Consider the following 21,505-nt stretch of genomic DNA (forward strand, 5'->3'; position numbering starts at 1 on the left):
CACTGCAACTTCTCATCCCAGGGCATGAGACACAACTACATTCCCCTCGCCTTAGCCAGCTGGAGTCATACTGGTAATCCCCTGAAACTCAGATATCAGTTCTACAACATATCTTCACATACTCACACCCTAGACACGAGGGCCACAACCATAGCAAATGCATTTGTCCATCATACCCAGGCACTGCAGGTTCCACATATGCCTAATTCCAGGATCCTGGTTCCAGTACAGCTCTGTGGATTCTGAGCTTCTGCATGCCAACCCAGGATCTGAGAAGGATCCCGTTATATGCAACTTCCTCCCATGGGGCAAACACAAAAGGGAGAGAGAAGAGGAAGACCTCAGGCACTTCAGCCTGAGGATCTGAATAGCCCACCTGCCTTTGGCACTTGCAAGTCTTCTACAGCCTTGGCCAGGAAGATGCCCCACCATTTGGCCAACATTGGTCTCAACCAGCAGAGTGGCATGCGGATTATTCCACTGTGCCTTCCCAGAAACAAAAGATGTTGCATCCCACAAGCTAGCAACCTTATAGCCACCTCCTGGTGAATGTTCTTCCTCACTGAAGTCATTGCAGAAACACTGAAAAGGATGGCTGTGCCCTCAAATGCACAGATATCAAAAATACCCAACAACTGACCCAAGGATAAAATCTACAGATTATCTGAGGAAGAATTCCAAATAATAATTTTAAGGAAGCTCAGTGAGATTCAGGACAACACAGACAGACAAATCAATGAATCCAGGAAATAATACATGAATAAAGGAAGAAATTCAATAAAAAATAGAGTACATTAAAAAGAACCAAAAAAATTCTGAAGATGAAAAATACAGTGAATAAAATAAAAAATGCAATATACAGCTTTGAACATAGTCTCAGGCAGTAGAAAGAATCTGTGAGCTTGAAGACATCTCTTGATTTTAATTAATTAGAGGAAAATAAAGAAACTAGCAGGAAAAAGTGGGAAGAAAACCTATGTGACTGTAGGACCAGATCAAAAGAAACACTGTGGAAGTACCAGAAGGAGAAGAGAAAGAGAGAAAATGGGATAAAAAGTTTTAGTTAAAGAATAATGGCAAAAACTTCTTAAATCTGAGGCATGATATAAGTGCCATATAAGAAATGCTAAAGGGCGATCTCCAAGGTGACACAAAAATGTACTAAACAGTAAAATAAGGACATATAAAAATATAAAATTTACTGGTAAGTTAAATACATAGAGGGCTTCCCAGGTGGCTGGATGGTAAAGAATCCGCCTGCCAATGCAGGAGACGCAGGTTTGATCCCTGGCTCAGAAAGATCCCCTGAAGAAGGAAATGGCCAGAATTCTTGTCTGGGAAATCCCATGGACAAAGGAGCCTGGTGGGCTACAGAACACGGGGTCGCAAAAGAGTCAGACACGACTCAGCGACTAATCAATAGTGGTGCAAGAGCTGTGGCTGCACAGCGCGGGAGCAACTGTGAGGTGATACCCCACATCCAAGGGCAGAGAAGCCCCAGCAAGATGGTTGACACTGGAGTGGTGGTGAAGCGGCGGCTGCGTGGCTCTCGAGCAACTGTGAGGAGATACCCCATGTCCAAGAACAAAGGAGAAGCCCCAGAAAGAGGTTAGGAGGTGCCAAGTCGCGTTTGCAATAGAACCCCATACCTGAGAGAGTCATTTCCTAGGCAGGTTGATAAGAAGTCTAGGGGTCCACAAGGAGAGAGGGGTCTGAAATTCTCAAGGAGAAAGAAAGGACAAACTTTTGTCCCTCTACATTCCTTAGGACTCCCATTTGAATGCAGAGTTCCAAAGAACAGCAAGGAGAAATAAGAAAGCCTTCCTCAGCGATCAATGCAAAGAAATAGAGTAAAACAACAGAATGGGAAAGACTAGAGATCTCTTCAATAAAACTAGAGATACCAAGGGAACATTTCATGCAAAGATAGGTTCAGTAAAGAACAGAAATGGTATGGACCTAACAGAAGTAGAAGATATTAAGAGGTGGCAAGAATACACAGAAGAACTGTACAAAAAAGATCTTCACGACCCAGATAATCACAATGGTGTGATCATTCACCTAGAGCCAGACATCCTGGAATGTGAAGTCAGGTGGGCCTTAGAAAGCATCACTACGAACAAAGCTAGTGGAGGTGATGGAATTCCAGTTGAGCTATTTCACATCCCGAAAGATGATGCTGTGGAAGTGCTGCACTCAATATGCCAGCAAATTTGGAAAACTCAGCAGTGGCCACAGGACTGGAAAAGGTCAGTTTTCATTCCAATCCCAAAGAATGCTCAATCTACTGCACAATTGCACTCATCTCACACACTAGTAACATAATGCTCAAAATTCTCCAACCAGGCTTCAGTAATGAGTGAACCATGAACTTCCAGAGGTTCAAGCTGGTTTTAGAAAAGGCAGAGGAACCAGAGATCAAATTGCCAACATCCACTGGATCATTGAAAAAGCAAGAGAGTTCCAGAAAAACATCTATTTCTGCTTTATTGACTATGCCAAAGCCTTTGACTGTGTGGATCACAATAAACTGCGGGAAATTCTGAAAGATATGGGAATACCAGACCACCTGACCCACCTCTTGAGAAACCTATATGCAGGTCAGGAAGCAACAGTTAGAACTGGACATGGAACAACAGACTGGTTCCAAATAGGAAAAGGAGTACGTCAAGGCTGTATATTGTCACCCTGCTTACTTAACTTATATGCAGAGTACATCATGAGAAATGCTGGGCTGGAAGAAGCACAAGCTGGAATCAAGATTGCCAGGAGAAATATCAATAATCTCAGACATGCAGATGACACCACACTTATGGCAGAAAGTGAAGAGGAACTAGAAAAACCTCTTGATGAAAGTGAAAGAGGCGAGTGAAAAAGTTGACTTAAAGCTCAACATTCAGAAAACTAAGATCATGGCATCGAGTCCCATTACTTCATGGAAAATAGATGGGGAAACAGTGGAGACAGTGTCAGACTTTATTTTGGGGGGCTCCAAAATCACTGCAGATGGTGATTGCAGCCATGAAATTAAAAGACACTTACTCCTTGGAAGGAAAGTTATGACCAACCTAGATAGCATATTAAAAAGCAGAGACATTACTTTGCCAGCAAAGATTCATCTAGTCAAGGCTATGGTTTTTCCAGTGGTCATGTATGGATGTGAGATTTAGACTGTGAAGAAAGCTCAGTGCTGAAAAATTGATACTTTTGAACTGTGGTGTTGCAGAAGACTCTTGAGAGTCCCTTGGACTGCAAGGAGATCCAACCAGTCCATCCTAAAGCAGATCAGTTCTGGGTGTTCATTGGATGGACTGATGCTGAAGCTGAAACTCCAATACTTTGGCCACCCCATGCGAAGAGTTGACTCATTGCAAAAGGCCGTGATGCTGGGAGGGATTGGGGGCAGGAGGAGAAGGGGACAACAGAGGATGAGATGGCTGGATGGCATCACCGACTCGATGGGCATGAGTTTGAGTAAACCCTGGGAGTTGTTTATGGACAGGGAGGCCTGACGTGCTACGATTCATGGGGTCACAGTCAGACATAACTGAGTGATTGAACTGAACTGAACTGAATAACTAATTAGAGAGTATATAACTCCATGGCTAACACTAGCAAGGGGATACTCTTTCTGCCCTCTTCTGATGCCTATGTCAGAAGCTTTCTCTATCTCCTTTTTACTTTAATAAAACTTTATTACAAAAAAGCTATGAGAGATTAAGCCTCGTCTCTGGCCCCAGATTGAATTCTTCTCCTCCAGAGGCCAAGAATCCTGGTGTCTTTTCATGGTTCAGCAACGACCTTTCACACCTTCCAGAAATGCTCAAAGGGCTCAAACAAACCTTGTGCGCACCAGGACCCATAGACCCCACAGAAACTGAGACAGAACTGTGTTTGAGTGTCTCCTGTGTAGGTATGGGTCAGCAGTGGACTGCCGCAGGGGCAGAGGCTCTGGGTGCAGCAGACCTGGATATGGCATAAGCCCTCTTGGAGGAGGTCACCATTAACCCCACCATAGAGCCCAGAACTTACACAGGACTGGGAAAGAAACTCTTGGTGGGCACAAACAGAACCTTGTGTGAACCAGGACCTAGGAGAAAGGAGCACTGACCCCACAAGAGACTGACCCAGACTTGCCCATAAGTATTCAGGAGTCTCCAGCCAAGGTGTGGGTCAGCAGTGGCCTGCTCCAAGACTAGGGAAACTGAGTATAGCAGTGCATAATGAGACCTTTTGAAGGAGATCACTATTATCTTCATTACCTCCACCATACTTTGGCCCCAGGTAAATAATACAAGGGAACACAGCCCCACCCATCAACAGCAAATTGGATTAAAGATTTACTGACCATGGCCCCGCCCATAAGAACAAGACCCAGTTTCCCCCTCAGTCAGTTTCTCCCATCGGGAAGCTTCCATAAGCCTCTTATCCTTCTTCATCAGAGGGCAGAAAGACTGAAAGCCACAATCACAGGAAACTAACCAATATGATCACATGGACCACAGCCTTGTCTAACTCAATGCAACTATGAGCCATGTCCTGTAGGACCACCCAAGATGGACGGGTCATGGTGGAGAGTTCTGACAAAACGTGGTCCACTGGAGAAGGGAATGGCAAACCATTTCATATTCTTGCCTTGAGAACCCCATGAACAGTATGAAAAGGCAAAAAGATAGGACACTGAAAGATGAACTCCCCAGGTTGGTAGGTGCACAATATGCTACAGATCAGTGGAGAAATAATTCCAGAAAGAATGAAGAGATAGAGACAAAGCAAAAACAACATCCAGTTGTGGATGTGACGGGTGATGGAAGTAAAGTCTGATACTGTAAAGAACAATATTGTATAGGAACCTGGAATGTTAGGTCCATAAATCAAGGCAAATTGGAAGTGGTCAAACAGAAGATGGCAAGAGTGAATATTGACATTTTAGGAATCAGTGAAATAAAATAGAATGGAATGTGTGAATTTAAATCAGATGACCATTGTATCTATTACTGTGGCAAGAATCCCTTAGAAGAAATGGAGTAGCCATTATGGTCAACAAGAGTCCAAAATGCAGTACTTGGATGCAATCTCAAAAACGACAGAATGATCTCTGTTTGTTTCCAAGGCAAATCATTCAATATCACAGTAATCCAAGACTATGCCCTGATCAAACAATGCTGAAGAAGCTGAAGTTGTATGGTTCTCTGAAGACCTACAACACCTTCTAAAACTAACACCTAAAAAAGATATCCTTTTCATTATAGGGGACTGGAATGCAAAAGTAGGAAGTCAAGAAATATCTGAAGTAACAGGCAAATTTGGCCTTGGAGTACAGAATGAAGCAGGGCGAAGACTAAAAGAGTTTTGCCAAGAGAACGCACTGGTCATAGAAAATATCCTCTTCCAACAACACAAGAGAAGACTCTACAAATGGACATCAGCAGATGGTCAACACTGAAATCAGATTGATCATATTATTTTCAGCCAAAGATGGAGAAGTTCTATACATTCAGCAAAAACAAGACTTGGAGCTGACTGTGGCTTAGATCATGAACTGCTTATTTCCAAATTCAGAAGAAATTGAAAGAAAGTAGGGAAATTGAAGAAAGCAGGGAAAACCACTAAACCATTCAGGTATGACCTAAATCAAATATATTACAATTATACAGTGGAAGTGACAAATAGATTCAAGGTATTTAGATTTTATAGACAGAATGGCTGAAGAACTATGACAGAGGTTTGTGACACTGTACAGGAAGAAGGGATCAAGACCATCCCCAAGAAAAAGAAATTCAAAAAGGCAAAATAGTTGCCTGAGGAGGCCTTAAAAATAGCTATGAATAGAAGAGAAGCTAAAGGCAAAGGAGAAAAGGAAAGATATACCCATTTGAATGGAGAGTTCCAAAGAATTGCAAGGAGAAATAAGAAAGCCATCCTTGGAGATCAACGCAAAAAAATAGAGGAAAACAATAGAATAGGAAAGACTAGAGATCTCTTCAAGAAAATTAGAGATACCAAGGAAACATTTCATGCAAAGATGGGCAGAAAAAAAGGACAGAAATGTTATGGACCTAACAGAAGCAGAATATATTAAGAAGAGGTGGCAAGAATACACAGAAGAACTATACAAAAAAGATCTTCACAACCCAGAAATCACAATGGTGTGGTCATAAATCAAGAGCCAAACACTCTGGAATACAAAGTCAAGTGGGTCTTAACAAGCATCAATACGAACAAAGCCAGTGGAGGTGATGGAATTCCAGTTGAGCTATTTCAAATCCTAAAAGTTGATGCTGTGAGAGTGAAAGTGCTGCACTCAATATGCTAGAAAATTTGGAAAACTCAGCAGTGGACACAGGACTGGAAAAGGTTGGTTTTCATTTCAATCCCAAAGAAAGGCAATCTCAAAGAATGCTCAAAATACCACATAATTGCATTCATCTCACACACTAGTAAAGTAATGCTCAAAATTCTCTAATCCAGGCTTCAAAAGTACATGAACCATGAGCTTCCAGATATTCAAGCTGGATTTAGAAAAGGCAGAGGAATCAGAGGTCAAAATGCCACATGCATTGGATCATCAAAAAAGAAGAGAGTTCCAGAAAAATATCTACTTCTGGTTTATTGATTATGCCAAAGCTTTTGATTGTATGGACCCCAACAAACTCTGGAAAATTATTAAAACAATGGGAATACCAGACCACCTGACCTGCCTGTTGAGAAACCTGTATGCAGGTCAGGAAGCAACAGTTAGAACTGGACACAGAACAATAGACTGGTTCCAGATTGGGAAAGGAGTACGTCAAGGGTGTATATTGTCACCCTGCTGATTTAACTTATATGCAGAGTACATCATGAGAAATGCTGAGCTGGATGAAGCACAAGCTGGAATCAAGATTTCCGGGAGAAATATCCACAACCTCAGATATCCAAATGACACCACCCTTATGGCAGGAAGCAAAGAAGAACTAAGGAGTCTCTTGATGAAAGTGAAAGAGGCAAGTGAAAAAGTTGGCTTAAAGCTCAACATTCAGCAAACAAATATCATGGCATTTGGTCCCATCACTTCATGGCAAATAGATGGGGAAACAGTGGAAATGGTGACAGGCTTTATTTTCTTGGGCTCTGAAATCACTGCAGATAGTTATTGCAGCCATCAAATTAAACTATGCTTGCTCCTTGGAAGAAAAGTTATGACCAACCTAGACAGCCTATTAAAAATCAGAGACAGTACTTTGCCAACAAAGGTCCATCTAGTCAAAGCTATGGTTTTTCCAGTAGTAATGTATGGATGTGAGAGTTGGACTATAAAGAAAGCTGTGTGATGAAAAATTGATGCTTTTGAACTGTGTGTTGGAGAAGACTCTTGAGAGTTCCTTGGACTGCAAGGAGATCCAACCAGTTCATCCTAAGTTAAATCAGCCCTGAATATTCATTGGAAAGACTAATGTTGAAGCTGAAACTCTAGTACCTTGGTCACCTGATGCAAAGAGTTGACTCATTGGAAAAGACCCTGATGCTGGGAGGGATTGGGGGAAGGAGGAGAAGGGGACAACAGAAGATGAGATGGTTGGATGGCATTACTGACTCAATGGACATGAACTTGAGTAAACTCTGGGATTTGGCAATGGACAGGAAGTCCTAGCATGCTGCAGTCCATTGGGTCATAAAGACCTGGACACGACTGATGACTGAACAAATAACAAAAAATTTCAAAATACTTTCAAACTGCCATGGTAGTTTGTAAGTCACTTTGAAATCTACCACATTGATTAACAGAAACAGGTATATCCCAATATTACATTACTAGAAATGCAATACAAAAAATTGAAAATTGGGACCTCACATAAATTGTGTGAGCATAGATTGGGAGTTTGATATTGATGTTTATACACTGCTCTATTTAAAATAGATAACCAATAAAACCTACTGTATAGCACTGAGAACTTTGCTCAATGAAACTGACAGAATATTGTTGATCAACTGTACTTCAATATAAAGCCATTTATTAAAAAATATGCTGTGGCAAGTAAAAGGGTAACTCTTTCTTATGCAATTAAGTTGTTATCAGCTTAAAACTGATGGTTATAAACTTACAAGCTATATTATAGTAACCACCAAGAAAAAACCTAAACTAGACATACACTTGATAAAGAGAAAAGAATCAAAGCAAAACACCTCAAAACATCACCACCAACAAAAACTCAGAAAGAAAGAAACTAAAAAATCACAAAACAATCAGAAATCAATGAACAAAGTAATGATGGGAAATATCAATACATTAAATGTTACTGGTTTAAATTACCAATTAAAAGACATAGAGGTGCTGAATATATAGAAAACAAGATCCATTTATATGCTGCCTACAAGAAACACACTTCACTTTAAAATACACCCACAGACTGAAAGTAAAGGGATTGTAAAAGATATTTCAAGCAAATGGAAACTCAAAGACAGCACAGACAAAAGAGCTTATCAGACAAAAGGGCCTTTAAGTTAAATTGTAATAATAGACAATGAAGGTCTTTATGTAATGATAAACATGTCAGTTCATCAGAATTGATAAACACGCCAGTTCATTACAATCAGAACAATTGTAAGCACATACATTCCAGTAATGGAGTATTTAAATATATTAAACAAATATTGACAGAAATGAAGGGAGAAATAGCAAGGCGATAATAATAGAGGACTTCAATACCATGCTTTAAACAATGGAGAGGTCATGCACATGAGATCGAAAGGGAAATAATGGGTTTGAATGACACCTTCAGATGAAATGCCCTAATGTAGCTATAAAGAACATTCTGACAACAGAAGAATATACATTACTCTCAAATGCACACAGAACATTCAGGAAAGATCACATGAGAGGTCACACAGCATATTCTAACAAACTGAGATTATACTGAGTGTCTTTTCTGACCATATAGTGTGAAACTAGAAATCAATCAGAGGAGGAAACCTGGAAAATTAACAAATATGTGGAAATTTTAAAATATAAATTTTGACCTGAAAAACAAGGGATCAAATAGTAAATTAAAAGGCAATCAAGAAATGTCATGAAACAAAAATGAGAGTATAACATAGCTAAACCTATGGGATGCTGCAAAAGGGTTTCTGAGAGGAAATTTTATATTGATAAACACACTGAGAAATAAGAAAAGAAAATCTCACTTTACACTTCTGTATCTTAGAAAGCAAGTTGCTATTCAACACAATACTATAAGTTGTAGCCAGAATAATTAGTCAAGAAAATAAAAGGCATGTATATTTGGTTGGAAGAAGTAAAATTTTCTGTTTGCTCAAGACAGACTACTAAAAATGTTAGAACTAATAAAGTCAGCAAATTTGTACCATACAAGATGAACATACAGAAATCAATTGCATTTCTGTACACTAACAAACATTATCTGAAAGAGAAAATAAGAAAGAAACCCATTTAAAATAGCATAAAAGTACTTAGAAATAAATTTAATGAAAGACGTGAAAAAACCAGAATACTAAAAAAAAGTATAAAACATTGATTGAAAGAGATTGAAGACCCAAATAAGTGGAAAGATCCAAGTTCCTATACTGGAAGAATTAATATTTAAAATTGAGGGTGAGCTCACATTTATGGGTCACCAGAGGCAGGGGTTAGGAAGAAAGGAAATAGGAGAAACGTGGTCATAAGTTAGAAACTTCCAATTTCAAGACAAATAAGTACTAGGGATGTGATATACAACATGATGACTCTAGTTAAGATTGCTATTAATATATAACAACTGTTAATAGAGTAAATCCTAAGTGTTCTTGCCACAAGAACATTCTTTTCTTTTTCTGCCTACTTTTTATTGTATCTACATGAGATGATGGATGCTAACTATAAACTTATACCAGTAATAATTTAACATGATATATAAGACAAACCATTATGACATACACCTTAAGCTTATACAGTGATATAAGTAAATTGTATCTCAATAAAACTGGAGGAAAAGTCTTTAAAAAACAAACTTCGAAAGGACGAAAAGAGAACCCTTGAGCACTGTTAGTGGGAATGTAAATTGTGCAAACCGCTATTGAACACCATGAAGATTTCTTAAAAGATTAACATTTTAAGTACTGTATGATCTTGCAGTACAAGACACTGAAATCAATATTTCAGAGGGATCTACACACCCATGTTCAGTGCAGCATTAGTCACATTAGCCAAGATATAGACACAACCTAAGTGTCCAATAACAGATCAATACAGGAGATGTGGTATATATGCAATAAATTATTATTATTCAACCATGAGAAAGAAGGAAATTCTGCCATTTGCTACAACACAGATGGACCCTGAAAGCATGCTAAGTGAGAGAAGTCAGCCAAAGAAAGAAAATATTGTATGGTAACATTTATATATAGAATATTTAAAAACTGAACTGTGAAAAAAGAGAAAAGAAAAGTGGTTTCCAGGGGCTGGGGAAATGGGGAGATGTTTAAGAGTACTAAGTTACAACTAGTAGATAAATAAGTTCAGATAATAAGCTAATACGCAATATACTGATTATAGTCAACAATACTGTATCATAAACTTTAAAGTTATTAAGACACTAACTTAACTTTTCTCAACCCAACAAAGAAATGATTAAAATGTGCCAAGATAAAGGTGTTAGCTAATGTTATTTTGGAATTACACTGGAATATATACATTATTCATCAGTGTGTTATACAACTTAAACTTATACTATGTTATAATCAATTATATATCATTAAAAATAAAGAGTTCAGGAAAGGTAAATGCTCTTTGCCAGTCTTACTACAACTGGGGGTAGGCATAATTTTCCAGGCAATAATGAATAGAAAAGTTCTGGAGCAGAGAAAGGGTTCTAAAAAATCTCTGAGTAGAGGGATCACAAATGGTTAATGCCTCTCCTTTGCTACCCCTCCAACACTCACTTCCCTCCATTCTTCCTATGACGAATGATGCCTTAATCGTTCAGAGCTGTGGCAGAATTCTACTGATAAAAATGATGGGATAATAGAATCAGAGATACCAAACAATTCATCATTAAGTCTACTGGAACTGATTATTCACAAACTTCTACCTATGTGTAAAAAATGATTAATTTCTATTTTAAACCACTGTCAGTAAGGTTTTATGTAACATTGACCTAAATCCAAGTCAAATTGATAAAATGACTAATTTTAATATCACTTTCCTAGGGTAAAACCTATCTGCAGTGATAACATCTTCACATTCTCAATTAAAAACATGGATTGTGTGCTAAAACTTAGAACACTCTGAGAGATAAATGGCAGCACTGACACATTCAATAAAAATGAAAATACTGTTATAGGATTATATATATATATATACTAATATTAAATATCAGGAAGAGTATAAAGATGTTATTCATACCTTATACTTCTTGATTGTCTTCTCCATTGCCTAGAAATGAAAACAAACAGAATAATTTCAAATTTTATATAGTATTCAAGGTATTAATTAAAACTGACTTTTGATTTACAATGAACAACTATACCATATAATATCATCTTATATGTGACCATATTAAATATCTAGAACAAAGTGTACAAGTTTGGGCTCCACCATGTTAAATCAAGGATCTCTTTACAATTTCCTGATAACACATGAGAGATGTAGAGAGTCTCATACTGAATTTTAAATATTTTAGAAAAGTAACACACACCATTTCGCTTGCCACACTGTCAAGAACTAGTCAGAAGCCCATGTAAACCTGTAAGTGTTCAAGTCAGTGTATTCCTGTATGTGCCTCAATGCAGAGGAGGCTCAAATATTGATGAATTAGCAGTATCTATCCAAGGGCTTAGATACTAACTAACTTGGTCTAACCCACCTATATAAATGAACCACTCTTCTAATAATAATTTAACTTTTATTAACTGCCATCTTTTAAATTGGTTTGTTTAGTTGCTAAGTCATGTCTAACTTTCTTGTGACCTCGCAGACTGTAGCCTACTAGGCTCCTCTGTTCATGGGATTTCCCAAGCAGGAATATTGGGGTGGGTTGCCATTTGCTTCCCCAAGGGATCTTCCTGACCTGGGGATTGAACCCATATCTCCTAAATCTGCATTGAAGGCAGATTCTTTACTGCTGAGCCACTGGTTAGCTTTACTGGTGAACCACTGTTAGTACACACACACACACACACACACACACACATTACATCTATGTATACTTTACTGTGTAAATTTTAATCACTTTAAAATTAAAGCTTACTTAATTTTACAAATTTAAAAATAAAACACTTTAATTGTAACTGAACTAAATGCTCAAAGCAAAAGACATACAATGGTTATTATGAACACATCTATAAATAAATACTGGTAAGGCCGTGGAGAAAGGGAACATTTATACACTGTTGGTGTGAACATATAATAAGCTGGTGCAGCCACTATGGAAGACAGTATGACATTTCCTAGAAAACTACAAATAGAACTATCGTATGTATGATCTAGCAATTTTCCTCATGGTTGTATCTCCAAAGAAAACAAAAACAATAATTTGAGAATATACATGCATCCCAGTGTTCATAGCTGCATTACTTACAATAGCCAACATATGGAAGAAAAACAAGCATCCATCAAAAATGATTAGTTTAAAATGTAGTTATCTATATGTTATATAATATTAATCACCCATAAAAAGGAATGAAATTCTGCCACTGACAACAATGTGGATAGATCTAGAAGGCATTATGCTTAGTGAAATAAGTCATACAGAGAAAGACAAATACTGTATGATATAACTTATATTAGAAATCTAAAAAATAAACAAAATAAAATAATGAAATAAAAACAGACTCATAAATAGAGAGAAGAAACTAGCAATACCAGAGGAGAGGGGGAAGCAGGAAGGGATAAACAGGAGTAAGGAATTGACAGGTACAAACTATTATGTATAAAATAAACAAGGATACATTGTATAGCACAGGGAAATATAACCATTATTTTGTAGTAGCTTTAAGTGCTTGAAGTAGAGTATAACCTTTAAAAATATTGAATCACCATGTTGTACCCCTACAACTAATATAATATTGCATATCAGTTCTATTTCATTTAAAATAAAATAAAAATAATTGAATATTTTTGTGCTATATCATTTTTAAATTTTACATACTAAAACCATTTAAGTGAAAATTCTGCTTTTTCCCAAGATATGGTAACAAGGACAGGATTTATCCTAGGCCTGAAATAAGTTTTTAAAAAAAGAAAGAAAGAAAAAAAGATAGTTTTAGAAATACTGAACCTCAGGCAGTGATGAATAGGGACCCATGAGAAATGCAAAAGAATCCCAGGAACTTTACGACCATCCTAGCCTACTGCCTTGAGAGAATTTCTAGGCTGCAATATAGGTAGAAGAAAACCAAATGTAACCTGGTGGATACTCTGGGATGAGGAAAGGAAGAAGAGATCCAGAGAGAACAAGATGGTTAGAGTTCACAGGCAGATGGCTGAGGAAGAGAAAGGGGAACAGAAAGAGGACTCTGGAGATATGCACAATGTGTTTCAGTCTCAGATGGGAATTGTCAAAGTTTTTAGCTTCCATGGCCAGCTATGCCACTTTTACATTCCTATCTTGCTATGTTATGCTTAGTCACTCAGTCCTGTCCAACTCTTTGTGGCCCCATGGACTGCAGCCCACCAGGCTCCTCTGTCCCTGGGATTCTCCAGGCCAGAATACTGGAGTGGGTTGCCATTTCTTCCTCCAGGGGATCTTTCCAACCCAGGGACTGAACCTGCATTTCCTGTGTCTCCTGCATTGCAAAAGGATTCTTTACCCACCGGGCCACCGGGAAAGCATATTTGTATAAAAATTATTTAGCCCTTTTCCAAAGTGCAGATTTTAAAAATGTTTTTGTATGAAGTATGTGAAAGTCTGAAAATGTACTTCATATCCAGTTGGTACAAGTTTTTTTGTTTTTGTTTTTGTTTCTATTTTAAAAAAAAATATATATCATTTCAGTGCTCTAACATTCAGTCAGTGCTTAAGATCTCAAGCTTATCAATGGAAATCACATTGTTATAGGAAGGCTGGAATGGTGGTAAGCCATTGAGTTAAAACTTTAGGATCCGGGATTCTGTCTCAGTACTATCAAGACCATGTTGCTGCTCTCAAACAGGTTTAGGGATATAAATATGTGTCATTAGACTCCTACTTTTAGGAGTCTAAACTCCTAATTCATCCTTCCATGTAGCCAAGTGTATACTGAAGATGAGTTTTGTACAAATCATCATGTAGAATACTGGGCTTCCCAGGTGGTGCTAGTAGTGAAGAATCTGCCTGCCAATGCAAGAGACGCCAGATAGGCATGTTTGGTCTCTGGGTCAGGAAGATTCCCTGGAAAAGGAAATGGCAATCCACTCCAGTATTCTTGCCTGGAAAATTCCATGGACAGAGGAGCCTGGCCGGCTAGAGTCCATGGGGTCACAAAGAGTCAGACACAACTATACATGCAACTGGGCTTCCCTGGTGGCTCAGTTGGTAAAGAATCTGCCTGCCATAGACCTGGGTTCAGTCCCTGGGTTGGGAAGATCCCCTGGAGGAGGAAATGGCAACCTATTCCAGTATTCTTGCTTAGAGAATCCCCATGGACAGAGGAGCCTGGTGGGCTGCAGTCCATGGGGTCACAAAGAGTCGCACACAGATGAGTGACTAAGCACAGCACATACATGCACTCACAGCACATACCTATTTTCTTTCTATGTTAAAGTTATGGTGGCTTAAATTTTTATTTAATTTGTGAATCCTCTGAAGGGTCTTTGTGGACACTGTAGAAACATAAAAATTGTCACATGTAGTCTCTGATACATTAATCACTTAGGATAAATCTACTACCTAGTCCTATTTTACTACTTTTCTTTTTGAAAATTAAAGAAGAAAATGATTGACCACAGAGATGAAAGAGTGCATAGGTATAATAATTCTGATAAGAATAAAAAATAGTAAGAAAATTTATGGCATTTGCAGTTAGAGATGATTATATATACATGGATTGTTGGAGCTTAGATAGAAGAGTTCTAAGTCAAAAACTGAATCATGTATTTGAAAGTGTTGAAATCATGTATTTCTTTTTTTTTTTTCCATTTATTTTTATTAGTTGGAGGCTAATCACTTCACAACATTGTAGTGGCTTTTGGAAATCATGTATTTCAAATATTCAAAATAAGAGACATTTGTGGATAATTTTATAAATATATATACATATTTAATTTTTAAAATAACAAAACAAATAGTAAATTTCAGAGAAAAGAGTTGATTATATTTCCTAAGAATTTTCGCATCAAAACATATGGACTATAATATGCATTTTAAAAATTAAATATAATGAATGTTTACTTCTTTTAGACTGTTGCTCAAATATCACTGTCTCTGTGAAGTGTTTTCTGACTGCCCTACTTAAAACTACATATATAGATGCCCTACCTCACTTTTCTGGCTCTTTCTGCTTTTTTGTCCACATTACTTGTTATCTGTCATTTTATGCATTATACATAAGTCCACCTTCCCGCATTTAATATATGAGGTCCATAAAAGCAGACATTTATTCAGCCCTCGAAATAATCTCAAAAATTTTTGATTAAATAATCAGTTATTTTTCAGGAACTATATAAATTGTATTCAAAACTCACTTAATTTTCACAATGACACTTGGGACATTATTCTTATCTTATTTTTGACAGAAGAAAGTGAATTTTACAGAGTTTAGGTAGCGGCCCAAGATGCTACACATATTAATTTTTTATTTCAGAGATATGGCTGAAGAAACATAAATCTGATTCTAAGCTTATGATCTTGTCCAGTAATCTCGATAATTCTGCAGTGACACTGGTAGAATGATTAAACTAGAATGGATTCATTTAAAATTGGGCTAACACTAATCATGTTATTCTCAAATTAAATGGTGTGCAGTCTCTTTTACTTTTAGTCATATTAATCAATAAATATAATTATTGGATATACAAAGTCCAGGTACTAAAAACATTACCACACAGGAGTATAATGATCAGAAAGATTGTTCTTTCTGATTTTGCTATACTATTGGTACTACTTTTGTAAAAAGAAAAAAAGAAAAACAACTTCTAATTTACACTTTTTTCTCTTTCTGTATTTAATGCCAGAGTAGAATCTTTCGAGACCACTATAATTTATTAAGCTGATATCACAAACATCCAATTTAGTTATTTCTAATAAAGAATAATTGCAAATAGTTCTTTTATATGCAGCAGCCATCCATTTAAAATAGGGGAAAAAAATCTGTAGTTACTGGTGGAATAGTTGAGTATCAAGGAAAATAAATATTCTTGATGGATTTAAAAATTGTGTTTGATTTTTCTTTTCTCATATACAAACACTATGCAGTTATTTTATGAAAATCCAAAAACTTTTAGAAATGAGATATCTCTGAATATCTCTTAATTAAGGGATATATATTGATAGAGACAATTTGGGTATTTATGAAACCATAAAAAAATAGACCAAAAAAAAAAAGAAAATGTTGTTGCTAAGCTCCTTGGCACTACTTTTCGTGATGAATGATTTTCTGGATTTGATACCAAAAGTAAATATAAAAAGTAAATACAACACCACAAAAAACTCAGTAGAACTATATTAAACTAGAAAGCCTCTGCACAGCAACAAAATACATTTTTCCAAAGAAGACATACAGATGGCAAATAAGCACATGAAAAGATGCTCAAAATCACTATTCAGTTCAGTTCAGTCACTCAGTCATGTCCGACTCTTGGCGACCCCATGAACAGCAACACGCAAGGCCTCCCTGTCCATCAAAAACTCCTGGCATTTACTCAAACTCATGTGCATCGAGTCAGTGATTACATCCAGCCATCTCATCCTCTGTTGTCCCCTTCTCCTCCTGCCCCCAATCCCTCCCAGCATCAGGGTCTTTTCCAGTGAGTCAACTCTTTGCATGAGGTGGCCAAAGTATTGGAGTTTCAGCTTCAGCATCAGTCCTTCCAATGAACACCCAGGACTGATCTCCTTCAGCATGGGCTGGTTGGATCTCCTTGCAGTCCAAGGGACTCTCAAGAGTCTTTTCCAACACCACAGATCAAAAGCATCAATTTTTCAGCACTCAGCTTTCTTCACAGTCCAGCTCTCACATCCATACATAACCACTGGGAAAACCATAGCCTTGACTAGATGGACTTTGTTGGCAAAGTAATGTCTCTGCTTTTTAATATGCTATCTAGGCTGGTCATAACTTTCCTTCCAAGGAGTAAGTGTCTTTTAATTTCATGGCTGCAGTCACCATTTGCAGTGATTTTGGAGCCCCCAAAAATAAAGTCTGACACTGTTTCCACTGTCTCTGCACCTGTTTCCCATGAAGTGATGGGACCAGATGCCATGATCTTAGTTTTCTGAATGTTGAGCTTTAAGCCAACTTTTTCACTCTCCTCCTTCACCTTCATCAAGAGGCTTTTTAGTTCTTCTTCACTTTCTGCCATAAGGGTGGTGTCATCTGCATATCTGAGGTTATTGATATTTCTCCCGGCAATCTTGGTTCCAGCTTGTGCTTCTTCCAGCCCAGTGTTTCTCATGATGTACTCCCTTTCCTATTTGGAACCAGTCTGTTGGTCCATGTCCAGTTAAGCAACAATGAGATATCACCTTACACCTGTAAGAATGGCCATCATCAAGAGGTCTACAAATAAGAATTACTGACAAGGATGTGGAAAAAGGCAACCATTGTACTTCATTGGTGGCAATGTAATTGATGCACTCACTATAGAGAACAAAGTTCCTTAAGAAACTAAAAGTAGACTCCCTTATGATCTACAATTCCACTCCTGGGTAAATCCAGGAAAAAATGAATACACTACTTTGAAAAGATTTATGGACCTCAGTACTCATAATAGCACTATTTATGAGCCAAGACATGGCAACAACCCAAATGTCCATCAACAAATGGACAAAGAAGATGTGGTATGTATGCATGTATGTGTATAAACACACATACACACAACCGGATATTACTTTACTCAGTCATAATAAAGAATGAAATTCTGCCATTTATAGCCATATACTGGCGTGCTGTGATTCATGGGGTCGCAAAGAGTCAGACACGACTGAGCGACTGAACTGAACTGAACTGAAATGGAATTAAAGAAAATTATGCTTGATGAAATTAGTCTGACAAAGACAAATGCTTTATCATACCATTCATATGTTAAATCTAAAAAATATTACAAATGAGTATATATAGCAAAACAGAAACAGACTCAGGTATAGAAAACAAATGTGTGGTTATCAGAGGGCAGAGGGGAAGGGAGGTGACTGAGATAAAAATTATTATTTATAAAATAGGTGAGCAACACAGGCACAGGGAATTAAGGTCATTAAGTGAAGTGAAGTCTCTCAGTACCGTTCGAATCTTTGCGACACCATGGACTGTAGCCTAACAGGCTCCTCGGTCCATGGGATTTTCCAGGCAAGAGTACTGGAGTAGGTTCCGATTTCCTTCTCCAGGGGATCTTCCCAACCCAGAGATCGAACCCAGGTCTCCCGCATTGTAGGCAGACACTTTACAGTCTGAGCCACCTTATACTAAATGCTGATGGAATATGATCTATAAAACTATGAATCATTATGTTGTACTTCCCAAACCAGTAGAGTGTAAATCAACTATACCTCAATAAATAAACAGAAAGAAAAAAGTGTGGTCATGTATGCACAATATTATCCAGCCATAAAAAAGAATAAAATCTTGCCATTTACAAACTGTGGAGAAACAGACCTTAAAGACAATATGCCAAGTGAAGTAAATCAGAGAAAGAGAAATGCCATATGATTTTACTTATATGTGGAAACTTAAGTGAAAGTGAAAGTGGCCCTGTTATGTCCAACTCTTAGCAACCCCATGGACTATACAGTCCCTGGAATTCTCCAGGCCAGAATACTGGAGTGGGTAGTCATTCCTTTCTTCAGGGGATCTTCCCAACCCAGGGATCTAACCCAGGTCTCCTGCATTGCAGGCAGATTCTTTACCAGCTGAGCTACCAAGAAAGCCCATGCAATCAAAACAAAACAAATAAAAATGAGTGCGTAGATATAGAGAACACACTGGTGGTTGCAGAAGTGAGAAGTAAAGAAGGTCAAAAAGCACAAATTTTCCACTTATAAAATAAATAAGTCATGGGGATATAAAAGGCAGCTTGGTGACTATAGTTAATAATACTATACTGCGTATTTGAAAGTTGCTGAGAGTAGATTTTTAAAAGATCTCATTACAATAAAAGAAATTTATAACCATGTATTATATCAGATATTGTGATCATTTTGCAACATATAAAAAATTGAATTATTACAGAGAATAATTATTATAATTATATTATTATAATTATTATAGAGAATATTACTCTCTATATGGCAGAGAGTGAAGAGGAACTGAAAAGCCTCTTGATGAAAGTGAAAGAGGAGAGTGAAAAAGTTGGCTTAAAGCTTAACATTCAGAAAACTAAGATCATGGCATCTGGTCCTGTCACCTCATGGGAAATAGATGGGGAAACAGTGGAAACAGTGTCAGACTTTACTTTGGGGGGCTCCAAAATCACTGCAGATGGTGACTGCAGCCATGAAATTAAAAGGCGCTTACCCCTTGGAAGGAAAGTTATGACCAACTTAGACAGCATATTAAAAAGCAGAAACATTACTTTGCCAGCAAAGGTCCATCTGGTCAAGGCTATGGTTTTTCCAGTGGTCAAATGGACGTGAGAGTTGGACTGTGAAGAAAGCTGAGTGCTGAAAAATTGATGCTTTTGAACTGTGGTGTTGGAGAAGACTCGAGAGTCCCTTGGACTGCAAGGAGACCCAACCAGTCCATCCTAAAGGAGATCAGTCCTGGGTGTTTATTGGAGGGACTGATGCTGAAGCTGAAACTCCAATACTTTGGCCACCTCATGTGAAGAGTTGACTCATTGGAAAAGTCCCTGATGCTGGGAGGGATTGGGGGCAGGAGGAGAAGGGGACGACAGAGGATGAGATGGCTGGATGGCATCACCAACTCGATGGGCATGAGTTTGAGTAAATACTGGGAGTTGGTGATGGACAGGGAGGCCTGGCGTGCTGCAATTCATGGGGTCGCAAAGAGTCGGACATGACTGAGTGACTGAACTGCACTGAACTGAACTGATACCTAAATCTAATATAATGTTGCATGTCAATTATATCTCAATTATTAAAGTTTATATTAAAATATTACCAGTTTATGACTTAAGGCATGGTATCATAAAATAAAATCCAAATAATCTAAAAAAGCCAATAAACTATTGCCCCCCTCTCAGATTACATTTCTGTGTGAAGCCAGATTATTTCCAATACCTTAACCAGAATAGCATATTGCAAGAGACTGCATGTGGATGCAGATAAGCCAGACACCAAATAGATCTGGAAAATATGTAATCCAACATTCAGTAAATTTTTGTTATGGAAAATAGTTCCTATTTATAAAACATATTATTTATCTTAACATTTAATGTAATCATTTTGTCCAAATGAAATCAATTTATAGAAAATTTAAACAATTAGTGGCTTTGATTTTGTAGTGCATTAAATATGGACATAATCAACATAAAACTCTTAGAAGTGCTCAATTTTTAAGGGAACAAAGGACTCCTGAGACCAAAATATGTAAGAACTTCTGATACAGATCATTTATTAGGTTCAGAGTGATATCATCAACCATGAATGAATGATGAAACTTACTTAGAAGAATTTGAATAGACTGATGTAAATGAAGACTTTTTTTTTAATAGAAAATAAATCTCTTTCCCCAGAAGAGAGGCAAAATGACTATTAAAATATAGGTTATAGATATACTTTAATTCTGATCTGAGATGCCTTTAATTCTGAAGGGACAGAATTGGATTGAATTTGATGGAATCTGGTTAATCAATTTCTTCTTGGCATTATATAGAGACTGGTTTGTGGAAAGCTCATTTAGCTAAGTTAAACACAAGGAGATTGTTAATAGAACCCAGCTTGAAAATATCAAAATGGTAAGAACTTGGCAGAAATCTTCAGCTATTCATCAGGAATACAAAGATCACCTATAGATATGAGAAAAATAGCAACAGAATTTAGCTTTAAGCATCTGAAATCAGAGTGTGGAACCCTATACTGTTATCTACAGTGATTGTGAGTATATTACAGTCAGGGCCCTGGTACCCCACAATGGATCCAGTGAAACAGAATTCCCCAAAATAACTTGTTAGCTTAACAAGTGATGCTATATCCTAATGGTGAGTTTTAGACAGAAAGATTACCTCAAAATCTTTTGATAAATCTTGAGTTTGTTCTTTTTTTTTAATCTTTAACATTCAGGATATTTTAGACCTCTAATCTGACTTCCTTAGGGCTTGGACCAATTGGCCTAGACAGTCCAAGTAGATAAAAACTAGAAAATAATCAACATAGTCAGACCTTATCAGTTAAAGAATGACAATTTCAGCCTTTCTTAGGCAAGTTAATTCTAAAGGTTG

At 37.5% G+C, this 21,505-nt stretch overlaps 1 long non-coding RNA gene across 1 annotated transcript in view; it reads right to left on the reverse strand.

Annotated features, from left to right (window-relative positions):
* The window catches only part of LOC139039425 (uncharacterized), a 334,383-nt gene that overhangs the window by 76,026 nt on the left and 236,852 nt on the right, over positions 1 to 21,505 (reverse strand). The window contains exon 2 of the long non-coding RNA XR_011492689.1: positions 11,381 to 11,410. This is a non-coding gene — a long non-coding RNA (uncharacterized lncRNA). The remainder of the gene's footprint in view (positions 1 to 11,380; positions 11,411 to 21,505) is intronic.

Source organism: Odocoileus virginianus, chromosome 18 (genome assembly GCF_023699985.2).
Source record: "Odocoileus virginianus isolate 20LAN1187 ecotype Illinois chromosome 18, Ovbor_1.2, whole genome shotgun sequence".
In the NCBI taxonomy this organism is placed as follows: Eukaryota; Metazoa; Chordata; class Mammalia; order Artiodactyla; family Cervidae; genus Odocoileus; species Odocoileus virginianus.